Consider the following 14,474-nt stretch of genomic DNA (forward strand, 5'->3'; position numbering starts at 1 on the left):
TAGGAACCATCAGGAAGTTGGGTTATTAGGGGAGTAGGAAGGAGCATATTTTGGCATCAACCCATTGAGAGTGCAGAAATGAGGTTGGTAAGCAGCCCACTGTTGGTATGAAGCATCAATTATGGTTCTCTGCTGGTAAATAGGTGGATACGTGGGGTGGTTCCCTATTGGAGGGTGCCTGAGGTAGAAGAATTATTTAAAAGGGATCTGTCATCAGTTTTATGGTGCTGTAACTAAGAGCACCATAAACCAGTGACAGATCCTCTGAGCCAAAAGCACCTGGTCACTTACCTGAATTGACCAAACTGTTTTGCAAAATTGGTATTGAACAGCCCTTGTACTGGAACTGTTCAATGTACAGTGCATGGCATGGAGTCCTCATATTCACGATCTCCGGTCTCTTCATGGCCCCTGCCATTGATTCCAATAGGAAAAAAAAGCTGTCAATCAGCAGCAAGCTGGTGGGGCAATCTAGGGGTTCATGAATATTAGAAGGACTCCCTGACTCATGCTATGTATTGAACAGCTCCTGTGCTGGAGCTGTTCAGTACAGATTTTAGCAAAACAGCCGTTCAAGTAACCGACCCAGCAATTTGCAAAGGGGATCTGTCACCAGTTTGAAACAGGAGACACCTGGAGCTAATGTCTATGATAGGTGATAATGCCGATCACAAACATTTAACCCCTTAGGTGCCATAGTAAATTGTGACCGCAACATCTGAGAGGCTTTTACCCAGGAGTGATGCAATCTCAGGGCCAGAACAAGTTTCGCAAGACTTCGTGTAATAACTTCAGGAATTAATTATTACTGTAAAAAAAACTTGGTACCGATCTCGGGTTCAGTTACATGGTTTTTTATAGTAATAATTCATTTCCAAAGTTATTACACGAAGTCTCACGTGCAGTAATAACTTCAGCTCATTGGAGCCAATACATTCAAATACTGTACGGAGCGAGAACTCTGGACAGTATTACAACAAAGTTCTTAGCGAGTCCACTTCGGATGTACAGTACAATCCGAAGTCAATTCGCTCATCCCTAATTACAACTCTAAAAATATGGTATTGCTGTAATCGTACTTACCCAGAGTATAAAGGTAACAGGTCAGTTTTACTGTATAGGGAACGCTTTAAAAACAAACCCCAAATAACTATCGTGGAATTGCATTTTTTTTTATTCCACCCCATTTGAAATTTTTTTTCCCAGATTCCCACTACATCATATGCAATATTCAGTGGCGCCAATAGAAACTGGAACTTGTGTCGCCAAAAGTACGGATGACATACGTGTGCATTCCGTATTTTGAGGAAAAGAACAGCTGCGCCCCTAATAGAACAGTACTATCCTTGTCTGTAGTGCGGACAATAATAGGACATGTTCTATTTTTTTGCAGAACAGAAATACGAACATACGGAAACGGAATGCACACGGAGTACCTTCCGTTTTTTTTTGCAGACCCATTGAAATGAATGGTTCTATATATGGTCCGATAGGCATATGTTATATAAATGGATACAGCGTTGTGCTCTCAAAAAGTTCATCCTTTTGGTCCTCTAGATCAGTGTTTCCCAACCAGTGTGCCTCCAGTTGTTGCAAAACTACAACTCCCAGCATGCCCGCACAGCCAAAGGCTGTCCGGGCATGCTGGGAGTTGTAGTTTTGCAACAGCTGGAGGAACACTGGTTGGGAAACACTGCTCTAGATATTGTATGTATACATATATATACACTGTATGTGTATATATATATATATATATATATATATAGTGTTAATAGTTGTAGCTGTTGTTTTATTTAAGGTTTTAGTTAATAAATTGTTCAGTTCTTGATTTCCTTATAAAGAGGCTTTTGTGGCCAAATATTTCCACATCAGGCAGTTTTCCGTGTCCTTATTGGCTTGATTTAGAGGGTGATTTGGGTAGGATGCTTTTTGGCTGAACATTGCTACTAGTTTTATACTTAGCATATAAAAACTGGCGGTAAAGAAACAAAAAAAGCCCAGAAATAAAGGAAATGCTGCACGGCTTCCAATGCATCTCCAGTACCACAGACGTCAGAACTTTGCTTTTAGCAGTAGACTAAACTAGATTGCTTTAATACGTAGATAGTACTGCACTGATGCGCTAGTCAGAAAGTTAATGAATGCCGCTCCTATGCATGGAGAAGTGCTATTAAGGAAGGAATGACAATTAGCAGCCCAGCGATTTATAACGCAGAATGTTTATCTGACAACAACATTGCTAACCCTCTCTGTTTAATTTGTGGTAAATCAAATTATCTTGAGAATAAGCGATGCTCAGTATTTACTAGCTCCCACTTACTGCGGCAAAGCTCGGGGAGGGGGCTTCTGCCATGTAATCTGCTTGGAAAGGGCGGCGTAGTTATCTTTTATATGCTAAGTGATGCATTCATTTTACTTTTTGTTTCTCATTATCTAAATAGAAGAATATCCATCTTAAAGAAGATTTCCCGACATTTCCCTGATACCGTCTAAGGGCTCATGCATACGAACATATGGGGTCATTTATCAAACTGGTGTAAAGTAGAACTTGTTTAGTTGCCCATAGCAACCAATCAGATTCCACCTTTTATTTTTGACAGCTCTTTTGGGAAATGAAAGGTGGAATCTGATTGGTTGTTACAAGCAACTAAGCCAGTTCTACTTTACGCCGGTTTGATAAATGACCCCAATATTTATTTTCCGTGTCGGTGACGTTTTTTTTTTTTTTTTTTCCGGCCCCTATGCGGAACTATTCACTTCAATGGGTCCACAGAAAAAATGAAATTTACTCAGTGTCCATTCTGTTTCCATATGTCCGTATAGCTGTTCCGCAAAAAAAATAGAACATGTCCTATTCTTGTCTGTATTACGGACAAGGATAGGACTGTTCTATTATGGGTCGGACGTTCTGTAAAATGCGGGGTGCACACGGTGGAATCCGTGTTTTGCAGATTCTTAATTTGTGGATGATAAAACAGGCTACGGTCATGTGCATGAGCCCTAATACTAAAACTAGACAGTCTGAAGATGCGCTAGATTTATCACAATGGCTGATGCTGGATGATATATCAGCGCACCTTTAGACTGTCCAGTCCATGTTCATACTATTTGCTGGCACAGTTTTGGCACACATTGACACATTTAAGCCACATCCTTTTTCATAAGCCACACACCCTTGTCAAACAGAGTGGAAATGTCTAAAACCCTCACTATATGTAAGGCTTAGAAATGCAATTGCCCCAGAATTTTGGTTTAGTCTCATAAAGAATTCTGACACCTTTGCATTAGCAAATTTGCTCCTCTGGTCTCCAGGGCCGAGGCATCTAGCAGATATCGCCTCCATGATACAACTTGCAATGGAACACTCTACGTTTTTTTTTCTTACAATTGATCTATAGATGCTGATCATAGCGGATAAGGTCTTCCTGCTCGGAGCCTCTTCAGCTGTTAAGGCCTGTTGTCGGGAGAGAACTGTTCCTTCTTGGCAATCGACTGATCGCTAGCAGAGGAGACCGCTCCTATTACATGCAGCAATCTTCTCCACAACATGGGGAGGAGCGATCGTTATATCATTGCTCATCCCCATGCTGTCCAGTTGTTTTCCAGCAGCCGATCGTGATTAGATACCACAATCTTCTGCCGGCAAACGATAATTTTTAAACCTGTCAAAAGATTTGGACCGCCCGATGAACGGCGGCAGTATTACACTGCAAGATCATCGCTAATGAGCATTCATACAACTGCTCGTTAGCGATGATTGGCCTGACAATCGCCTGGTGTAATATAGACTTTAGCTATAGAATTGCAGTGTGACAGGAAGCCAAATGAAAGTAGTTAATACGATAAAATTTTAATAATGGTACATTTCCAATTGCTTCAGCGCCGAGGCTCCATCATACCTCCTGGTCTTTCTTAGCGTTGATACTTGCAAAAATGCATCGGACCCCTGATTGGCTGTAGCAGTCACGTGAATGTATGTGACATCATCGCTGCTGGACAAGAAGACAAAGATGGGGACCACTGAAGCAGGGCCATAGACCCTACAGGGAAATTTCCCGGCAGTATTTTGTTCTGCACTGTGGTATTGCAGGCCCCGCCTACTTTTGTTGTCCCCGCCTACTTGTGTTGCCTGCCTTCTGCCAATTTGGACTTGCCTACAGCATAGGGACACTTTATTTTTATTTTTTTTGGCTGTAGCAGTCTCATCTTTTTTTCCAGGGCCACTTAAAGTTTAAAAAAAAATAAAAAAAATAACAGAAATATAGTGGCAAATATGGGGGAACCGCTCAAACCCAAAACACTGTAGCATGTTTCTCATTGGGGGGAGCAGTCCCACCGCATGTGGACTGCAGCAAACGACCATCCCCAGCAAAAAATGCGTACAATGGAGGATGCCGGCGTGCAGGGCTGGGACAAGGCCATTTGGTGCCCAGGGCGAAGATGGCAAACTGCGCCCCCCCCCCCCCCCCCCCCCCGTTTTTAAGAAAGAATCAATGTTGTTTCAAAACAAGAATATACTTAAAGCAATAGAACAAAGGACTGTGGGACTTTGAAAGTCACAGACACTATAAAGTTCCCCCCCATCATCATGTGCCAGTATAAAGTCCCCCCCATCATCATGTGCCAGTTTTGTAATAAGCCCCCCCAATGTGCCAGTAACACTATTGTAAAAAAAAAAAAAAAAAAACCACTTATACTTACCTAAGTGTCAGCGATGCGATGCAGCCTCTTCCTGTGTCCCACGCTGTAATGTAAGGCTCAGGCGGCACGATGACGTCATTGCGCCGGCCTCTGATAGGCTGCCGGCCTAGTGCCTGCAGCCAGGGGCGTACATAAAAATCACTGGGCCCCATAGCAGGAATCTAAATTGGGCCCCCATTCCCCTTTTATAGCCCCTCCCTTTGTTCCATGAACTATTCTTGCTGCTGCGTTTTATAATTTATGCCATCAGGGCCGGAATGGGATTACAAAACAGCCCTGGCACACAAAAGAGGTATAATAGATGCAGATGTATATTATATACAGCAGTGTACAGTTATGTGAGGTACGCGGTATAATATATGCAGTGTGTACAGGTATATAGTATATTCCCTAGTGTTCTGATATGTGAGGTATGAGGTATAATAGATGCACTATGTACAGATATATAGTATATACAGCAGTGTACAGTTATGTGAGGTACGCGGTATAATAGATGCAGTGTGTACAGGTATATAGTATATTCCCTAGTGTTCTGATATGTGAGGTACAGGGTATAATAGATGTAGTGTGTACAGGTATATAGTATATACAGCAGTGTACTGATATGTGAGGTACGGGGTATAATATATGCCGTGTATACAGTATATACAGTAGTGTAATATGTGAGGTACGAGGTATAATAGATGCAGTGTGTACAGGTATATAGTAAATACAGCAGTGTATTGACACCTCGTACCTCACATATCAGTACACTGCTGTATATACTATATATCTGTACACACTGCATCTATTATACCTCGTACCTCACATATATAGTATATACAGAAGTGTACTGATATCTGTACACACAGCATCTATTATACCTCATACCTCACATATCAGTGCACTGCGGTATATACTATATATCTGTACATATTGCATGTATAATACTGTGTAATATATGCAGTGTGTGTGCATGTATGTGTGTGTATATATATATATATATATATATATACAGAGCAGTGTATTGATGTGACACATAGAAGGTATAATACTGTAGATGCAGTGTTTATAGAAATATGTGGTCAGTTATGCATTATAGTCACTGTGAGGTACATGAGGTAGTGGTAACTGTCTGAAGTAGTATACATGAGTGAGCAATGAGTAAAAACAGGGCATGGAGGGGGGGGGGGGTAAATGATGAAAAGTGGAGGACCTCCTCTTACCTCTCCATTCCAGTCTGTATGGATCAATACAGAGCTGCTTGTGAACTTTTAATACTTGCTGTTAGGGGTTGAAGGACCTGTGATGATGTCATCACAGGTCCTGGCAGATGTACCTTTGAAACCTAGGAACTACACCATTTTTGGTGCAGTTCCTTTGCTAGATTCTGCAGGACCTGTGATGTTGAAGATGATGTCATCACAGGTCCTGGCAGATGCACTGTTCTAACCTGGGAACTACACTTTACACTGTGCAGTTCCCTTACAGGACCTGTGATGACATCATCAAAGGTCCTTTAGCTTTAGAAAGGTAAACAGGAGTAATTAGGGGGCGGGGCCTCTCCTCCACTTCGGTGCCTGCCTGCAGCCTATCAGAGGAAAGGGAAGGGACACGCCTCTCCCTCCCCTGCACCTCCGCTGGCACAGACAGTTTACAATGGAGATGAGCGCAATGGAAGCGCTCATCTCCCTGTGCCCGGCGGCGGCTGCTCACTTGGGGGGGGGGTCATTTTAGTTGAGGGGGCACATGGGGGGGCACAGCATGATGTAGGGGGGGCCGTGGCCCCCTCTGGCCCCCCCCTGGCGACGCCACTGCTGCTGGCACTTCACCTGCGCCCCCCTCCTGTCCGCAAATGGTAGCGCCCAGGGCACCTGCTCCTTCGGCCCCTGCCTTGTACCGGCCCTGCCGGCGTGGTCCAAACGGATATGCCACTGACTATACTGGCTAGTCATACAAGCAGATATTAAAAGCTGAGACTTTTGCCAATATATTCCTGTCAGGAACACATCGGAGCCCATCATGGGCTCCGATGTGTTCCTGACAGGAATATATATGTACGCATTTTTTGCTGGGGATGGTCGTTTGCTGCGGTCCACATGCGGTGGGACTGCTCCCCCAATGAGAAACACGCTACAGTGTTTGGGGTTTGAGCAGTTCCCCCATATTTGCCACTATATTTCTGTGTTTTTGTCTTGTTTTATATGTAGTGTATGTGCCTTCACCTGGCATTTAACATTCTTTTGCACCTGGTAACCTCCATCACATGGTCAGATATGGGTGTGGCTTACAGTCTGGCTTTGTTCACATTGCACTAGTTGTCCTGCTAGGCGGTTGTGTGGAAGCTTGGCTGTGAGCTGGATTACATCACCTTCAGACCGTGTTCACACCATAGTTAGCGTAGTGGTAGGACCCCTTGCCATGAGAGACCGTGACGTGGTGCATGATGGGCTCCGATGTGTTCCTGACAGGAATATATTGGCAAAAGTCTCAGCTTTTAATATCTGCTTGTATGACTAGCTTGTATAGTCAGTGGCATATCCACTTTAAGTTTCCTCCACTAAAGTGTCGGCACTTGTAGTATATTGTGGCCAATAATATGTTAAGTTGCTGGCTGCACAATGTTGCAATATTATGTCTTCTAAACAGGTGTTGTGGGTGTGGCTCAGTCAGTGTATTACTGCTAAAAGCAGTGATTGGCTGCAGCAGTTTCATGGATCTCTGACGTCATCACTGCAGGACAAGACGACAAAGACAGGGACTACTGAAGTGTCTGCACTGGAGTGGGGGTGGAATTTTACAGGTAAGTTATGGTTATTTGTTATATTTTATCATGTTGCTTGTGGTTAGACCATTTTAAACCCCTTTTAAAGCAAATGATATTAAAGTATCCAGTCGTTCCAGTAAATATGTGCCCCTCCAGTGATGGGACCTGCACTGTGTTTACTTTAGTTGTTTGAAGGGCCCTAATAGCATACCCCACCCTATTGCATGTGCTCAAATAGGACATATGACAACAGTTTGCAGATTTCAATAAAAATAAGAAGCCCATTAAATTTGATATTTATGGTTAATATGTGTACTGGTTAATAATAATTATATGTGTTAGCACAGACTTCATACTGTTTTCTATATATGTAGTCTATTAGAAAAATGCTCACATGTAGGCAAACTATGGATGCCACTTCTGACTTTCCACAGCACAGCCTGACTGATCTTGTGATGGAACACATTTACTGTTACGTCTGGTTTTACCTTATGGAATGTGTATACATAAGTGAAATATCCTAATTTAAACAATTGTCAGCCTTATGGCACAGCAGTAAACACAGATAGTAAATGAGTTTTAGTGGTGATAATGTGTCCAGCCACTGGGTGGCAGTGTTTCTTAAAAGTCTAGGATGACAACAAGCCATTAGTGTCTTGCAAAATTCAGTTTGAGGGCAAATTGCAAATTGAAAAGGATAGTAAATTGATTTGTCAATTTACCAGTTAAAACAACATTTGCTACAGGAAATCCTGTCCAGTGGGGTTCCTCCATCTGTACAACATCCTGGGCAGGATTTGTATACTGTTAGGATTTATTTTGTGTTATTTTGTCATTTTTATTTACCAACAAAGAGAAATATTTGTAGTGCAAATAAAAAAAAAAAAAAAAAAAAACTTACCTACAAGTTAATAAAACAGCAGCATGTATTAGATGTTTTCATTCTGGTTGTCTTGTTTCTGTGCTATTTTGTCTATAACATGAATAGCTGGAAAAAAAAATTCTGACCTAAATGGCCTGGACCATAGTTTTTACCAAAAGGACTGGACAGGGATTTGTGCCACTGCTGCATTTAGCTCACAGGAGATTATGTAGACTGATCCATACTAACAAACACTCAGTTGTATGGGGTTGTTCACATCTGCCTTAGAGGCTCCATTCGGGGCGTCCTTTCACAGATTCCATGAAAAAGTATGCAGGGCTTTTTTGTCTGCTGAAAAAAAAAAGATTCCAAACTGAAACTGAACGGACTCCATTGTGGCCAATGTCAGATACTCATACACTATGATATCTTTCAAAATGATGGTGGTGGGTAAGAACTGAAGTTTACCAGCCAAGCAGAGGTATATGCAAGATTTAAAGGGGAACTCCAGAAGAAGCTTCATGTATCCTAAGGTTGCCTAGGGAACCGGACTAAATTTTGCCAAGATTAGTGCTAAAATTTGACATCTTTTTGGTGCAGTTTGATGCATATATATGAAACAATAAGCCTAAAAAATAATCCACGGGGGCAGATTTATAGGTAGTGACATGGAAAATTCAAAATATGATAAATTCTTAAAGTATGTTAAAAACAATAAATATTTTTCTGATGACTCTTTCCTTTAAAGGGGTTATCCCAAAAAAATATTCTACGGTTTTCAAATCAGCACCAGGATCTGAATACATTTGTAATTACATGTAATTAAAAATTTTGTATAGCCACTGAGTAAAATGTATCTGCATAGCGCCACATGCTGTTCTTTTTGTTATTTCTTTGCCCGACTCACTGGGATGGCCGCACATGCTCAGTTTCATCCTTCAACTACCGCCTGAGCTGTGATAGGGAGAGAGCAGAATAGACACACCCCCTGAGCTGCAGATGAAAAGACACGCCTCCTGAGCTGCCAGCTTGATAAATCTAGCAGGGCAATGAATAGGGAGATCTCTGGATACATGTGAGGTGCAGGGCTGGTTCTAGTTGTGTTAGAAAGAGGTTGTCATCTACTATATGATGTCTGACTTTCATGTTTGACATTAATGATAGGATAACCCCTTTAAGATGCTTTGATGCAGTCCACTGGCACGTACTCTTCCTGTTTTTATTCCACCCAGATAATTTCAGCATTGAAGGAAGTGTTGCTTACAACAAGCACTAATTTTAATGGTATAAAACTCAGATGACATTTAGGATTTACATTAGCATTTTCCTATTTTGACTGTAAGAGGGGGCACAGTGTTCATGCGTGACATCATAAATGGATGAAGGAGCTGATAAACACATTGGAGCAGACATACACAAGCCTTTTGTTGTAGAGTAAAGCTCATCTCAAACGAAGGACAAGTGCCTTATTTATAAAAGTTCCATCTTCGATTTCCATTTTGCCATGCATAAAATACTGTAAAATACTTGTAATGATTCAAAAGTGTTTATGCAGATTAGATGAAATTATATACAGATTTCTAAAAGATCTTGTCTGTATGAAACATTGCTGGGAGAAAATGAGATTTGTTACAGGCTACATGTGCATCAATTCAGTATAGGACAATGCAGTCAGCCTTTCCTCAGTTCAGATGCCGATAACAAAGAAAAATAAATCTTTAAATTCTGCATGCACTCAATGGCCCCATCATCTACTTGAAAACAAATCTACTACTACTTGTTGGCTATTTTCATTAACAGATTAGCAAAGAGGGATCATGTGGCCACAGCATCTTAAAGGGGTATTCCCATCTCAGACAAGGGGACATATCCTCTGGGACCCGCACCTACACTGAGAACAGGGCAGGGAAGGTGGTGGCTGGAGGACTCCGGGTTTTCCAGGGTCCGGCCTCCACCAAGCGCTCTCCCAATAAAAGTGAATGGGAGCACACCGTGCTTGTGTGGCCACTGCTCCCATTCATTTCTATGGGGTCGACAGAAATAGCCGAGCCAGTGCTTGGCTATTTTTGGTGGCCCCATAGAAATGAATGGAGGGCAGCTGCACCTGCGCAGTGCCCCCTCCACAATCTTCAGTTCAGGGGTCCATTCTCAATGTAGGTGCAAGCCCAAGAGGCAGGACCCGCCACTATCAGACAATGGAGGCATATCCTAGTATTTTGTCTAGGGAGCAATGATTAGGAGAAACAAAATGGCTGCTGTCCTATGAGTGCACACAAAGCCTGTCCAATCACACAGCAGGCCAAGTTACTTCTCAACACTGTTATAGAGCTGCCTCCTCCTCTCCTACTAGTCAGGGATTATGAATACGGCTGATAAGATCTGCAGCTGAATCTCTGTAGGAATGGAGTTCATGAGGAGACATGAAGTACAAAGAGGATGGACAGGACAGACTGTGGTAATGTGGGGCTGTGGTAATGGAGACTGCATACAAGTGCTGCTGCTCATTAGCCACATCTGCTCATGAACTCCATTCCTACAGAGATTCAGCTGACCATATTAAACTGTATTCAGGATCATAATCCCTGACAAGCAGAGCAGAGAGGACAAGGCAGCTCTTTAGCTCAGCTTTGTGAAGCAACTTGTCCTCCTATGTGATTAGGACAGGTTTTGTGTGTACTAATCGGACATTTCGTTGTTCCTAATGATTGCTCCCAAGACAAAACAAGCGATTATAACGTAAAATATGTTGTGCATTTTCATACGTATACAATATTATCTAATGACATTATAATCAAAATGAATGCTCATCTCATTGCCTTTAAGAATAAAGTCAGCCTGAACCAAAGTTCTATTATATTGTTGAAGAAGCCAAGATGAGTTCATGGCAAGTTCAGTTTATATAAAAAAATAATCTGTAAGGAGTAAGTCAACTCCCTAAGACATGTCTGTCTGGAGGGAACAAGGTTACTTGATAAGGACTCATATCCTTGGGGCACACCTGCTGTATGAGGTTCAATTTATATATTCATAATTATATTATATATATATATCTGTATGGTATATTTAGTTTACAACATATGTTAATCAATAATTCATATAATGTGTTATCTATGTGTAACAATGTATCGATTTATATATATGTTATACCATGTATTTACCATTTAGAAGGTATTGTAGAAGGTACAGAAATAAGTAAGTTTATGTTAATTGGATTTCAAAACAATAGTTATTCATGGATGTAGATAAGTGAAATGTACAAGTTCCGATGCCAAGCATCAAAGCCACTATATAAAAATTTCATCAAGTCAACCTATATTTCAAAAAGATAGGAGAAGACAGTCAACTCCAACAAGTCCAGGATATAGGTAATTAAAAGTGTCAGGAAAAGACCTTCCTCAATGATTTATTAAGAAAGGTCAACGAGTTCATGTGAACATATTATTAGATATTTCATTTTAATGCTTAAAAGTTGTGATGTTCATCTACAGTACCGCAGTGCCATCTGGAGGCAGATGGACAATATTATATTATTTCATTATTTGTTCTATACCATATTAGGAGTTTGATATGACATCATGATGTTATTAGCATGCGAATACACCCACCTTACCTGATTGGGAATCCCTAATCTAAAGGGGATGATTCTTAGATAAGGGGGGGAATAATTACTCGTGTGCGGGGTAGCAAGGGAGAGCTAGAGAAAAAGATCCATATATCCATTGATCCATCCATTCAAGCAAAAAGAAAAACTTTACCAGAAGAAACTTGGATTATTCTTTTTGGATTACTAGGAAAGTTCTTCAGAACTGGTCCCATCTGAACTGTCTACCTTTGACCCGGTAACGTATATTTTGTTTACTACTCGTGATATTAATAAGATATTTCTCTCGGTATATAGCCAAGAGTTCCCATATTGTGGGAATATATAGTGTTAGGCGCCTCCATAATGCTGATTATTCTCTTAGCAAAGATGCATATTGTTAATGGAAGATCTGAAATTATTTGAAAAGAGGACTAAACCCTTGGAAAGTTATTTTCCTTAGTCTGATTGCCGAGCTGAATATTTTATAATATTAATATTATATATTTTTGATTGGTCATTGGAAAACAGAGTCAAGGGATAACAGTTATTTTCCTGTAAATCCGTTTTATTGTTATAGCCTGTTTGATAACAGAAGATCCTAAGTTTCTCTTGGTATATGAGTCCGTTTGTTAAAAGTATGACACTGGTTGTCATAAATCAATAAATCATACTGTGCTGATCAGATAGGGGTGTGTTAACACCACCGTGTGGTACATTTTGGATGTTACGTTGTAACTTCATCATTTGTTTTGCAGTTGTATTGTTTTTATATTCTTTGTTTTTATAATAAACAATTATATATTTTTGCATATACAATTGTTCCTTTGTTTCACTGCTTGCACAAATCAAATTAAGATACTTGATAAAAAGAACTTAGAGGCGTTTTTTTATGTCCGCCTGAAGGATAATATAATTTTTATATTTTTTTTATCCTCTCTTTTATATGAAGATTCTTTTTCATATAGAAGATATATGACATATATAATGTAAGGTATTTGGGAATATATTTATAGTGAAGTAATATTTAAAGAGGACCTTTCACCGATTATTACACTATGAACTAACTATACAGACATGGAGAGCGGCGCCCAGGGATCTCTCTGCACTTACTATTATCCCTGGGCGCCGCTCCGTTCTCCCGCTATGCCCTCCGGTATCTCCGCTCACTAAGTTATAGTAGGCGGAGATTCCAGTCACTAAGTTATGGTAGGCGGAGTCTGCCCTTGTTCTGCTCTAGCGCTGGCCAATCACAGCGCAGAGCTCACAGCCTGGGAGGTTATTTTCTCCCAGGCTGTGAGCTCTGTGCTGCGATTGGCCAGCGCTACAGAAGAACAAGGGCAGACTCCGCCTACCATAACTTAGTGACTGGAATCTCCGCCTACTATAACTTAGTGAGCGGAGATACCGGAGGGCATAGCAGGAGAACGGAGCGGTGCCCAGGGATAATAGTAAGTGCAGTGAGATCCCCGGGCGCCTGCTCTCCATGTCTGTATAGTTAGTTCATAGTGTAATAATCGGTGAAAGGTCCTCTTTAAGTATTTTAATTTTCTTAATTCCCGGAGAACCACTTTAACAAGAAAAGGAATTCAAGTTTTTGCCAGGATCCTCAGGATAGGTCATTAATATTCAATTGGTGAGGGTCCGACACCCTGCTCCCCCACCAATCACCCGTTCCCTGCAGCCTTCAGCACAAGAACTAGCACTTTGAATGGAACAGGAAGCACAGCTCCGTTCAAAGTTTAGTGGCCGTGATAGGTTACTGCAGCTCATTTTCCATTGAAGTGAATGGAAGGTGAGCTGCAGTAACCCAGCACGGCCACTACACTTTGAACAGAGCTATCCTTCCTGTTCCATTCAAAGTGCTAGTTCCTGTGCTGGATGCTGCAAGGAACAGCCGATCAATGGAGGTGCGGGGTGTCAGGCCCCTAATGATAGGTCATCAATATCAGGAGCCTTAAAAACCCCTTTAAAAGTGCTGATCAGCAAATGCACTAGCTACAGTGATACTTGAGAAAGTGTATTAGTCAGTTGAAATGCACTGGCAAGCTGTTACATGCCAACGTTTCCTAATCATGCATTTTGGGCTAGGATTCCCTGACTATAGACACAACTATAGATATTGTTTATACACTCACCTATAGAATTATTAGGAACACCTGTTCTATTTCTCATTAATGAGATTATCTAGTCAACCAATTACATGGCAGTTGCTTCAATGCATTTAGGGGGGTGGTCCTGGTCAAGACAATCTCCTGAACTCCAAACTGAATGTCAGAATGGGAAAGAAAGGTGATTTAAGCAATTTTGAGCGTGGCATGGTTGTTGGTGCCAGACGGGCAGGTCTGAGTATTTCACAATCTGCTCAGTTACTGGGATTTTCACCCACAACCATTTCTAGGGTTTACAAAGAATGGTGTGAAAAGGGAAAAACATCCAGTATGCAGCAGTCCTGTGGGCGAAAATGCCTTGTGGATGCTAGAGGTCAGAGGAGAATGGGCCGACTGATTCAAGCTGATAGAAGAGCAACGTTGACTGAAATAACCACTCGTTACAACCGAGGTATGCAGCAAAGCATTTGTGAA

This window comes from Bufo bufo, chromosome 6 (assembly GCF_905171765.1).
Source record: "Bufo bufo chromosome 6, aBufBuf1.1, whole genome shotgun sequence".
NCBI lineage: Eukaryota > Metazoa > Chordata > Amphibia > Anura > Bufonidae > Bufo > Bufo bufo.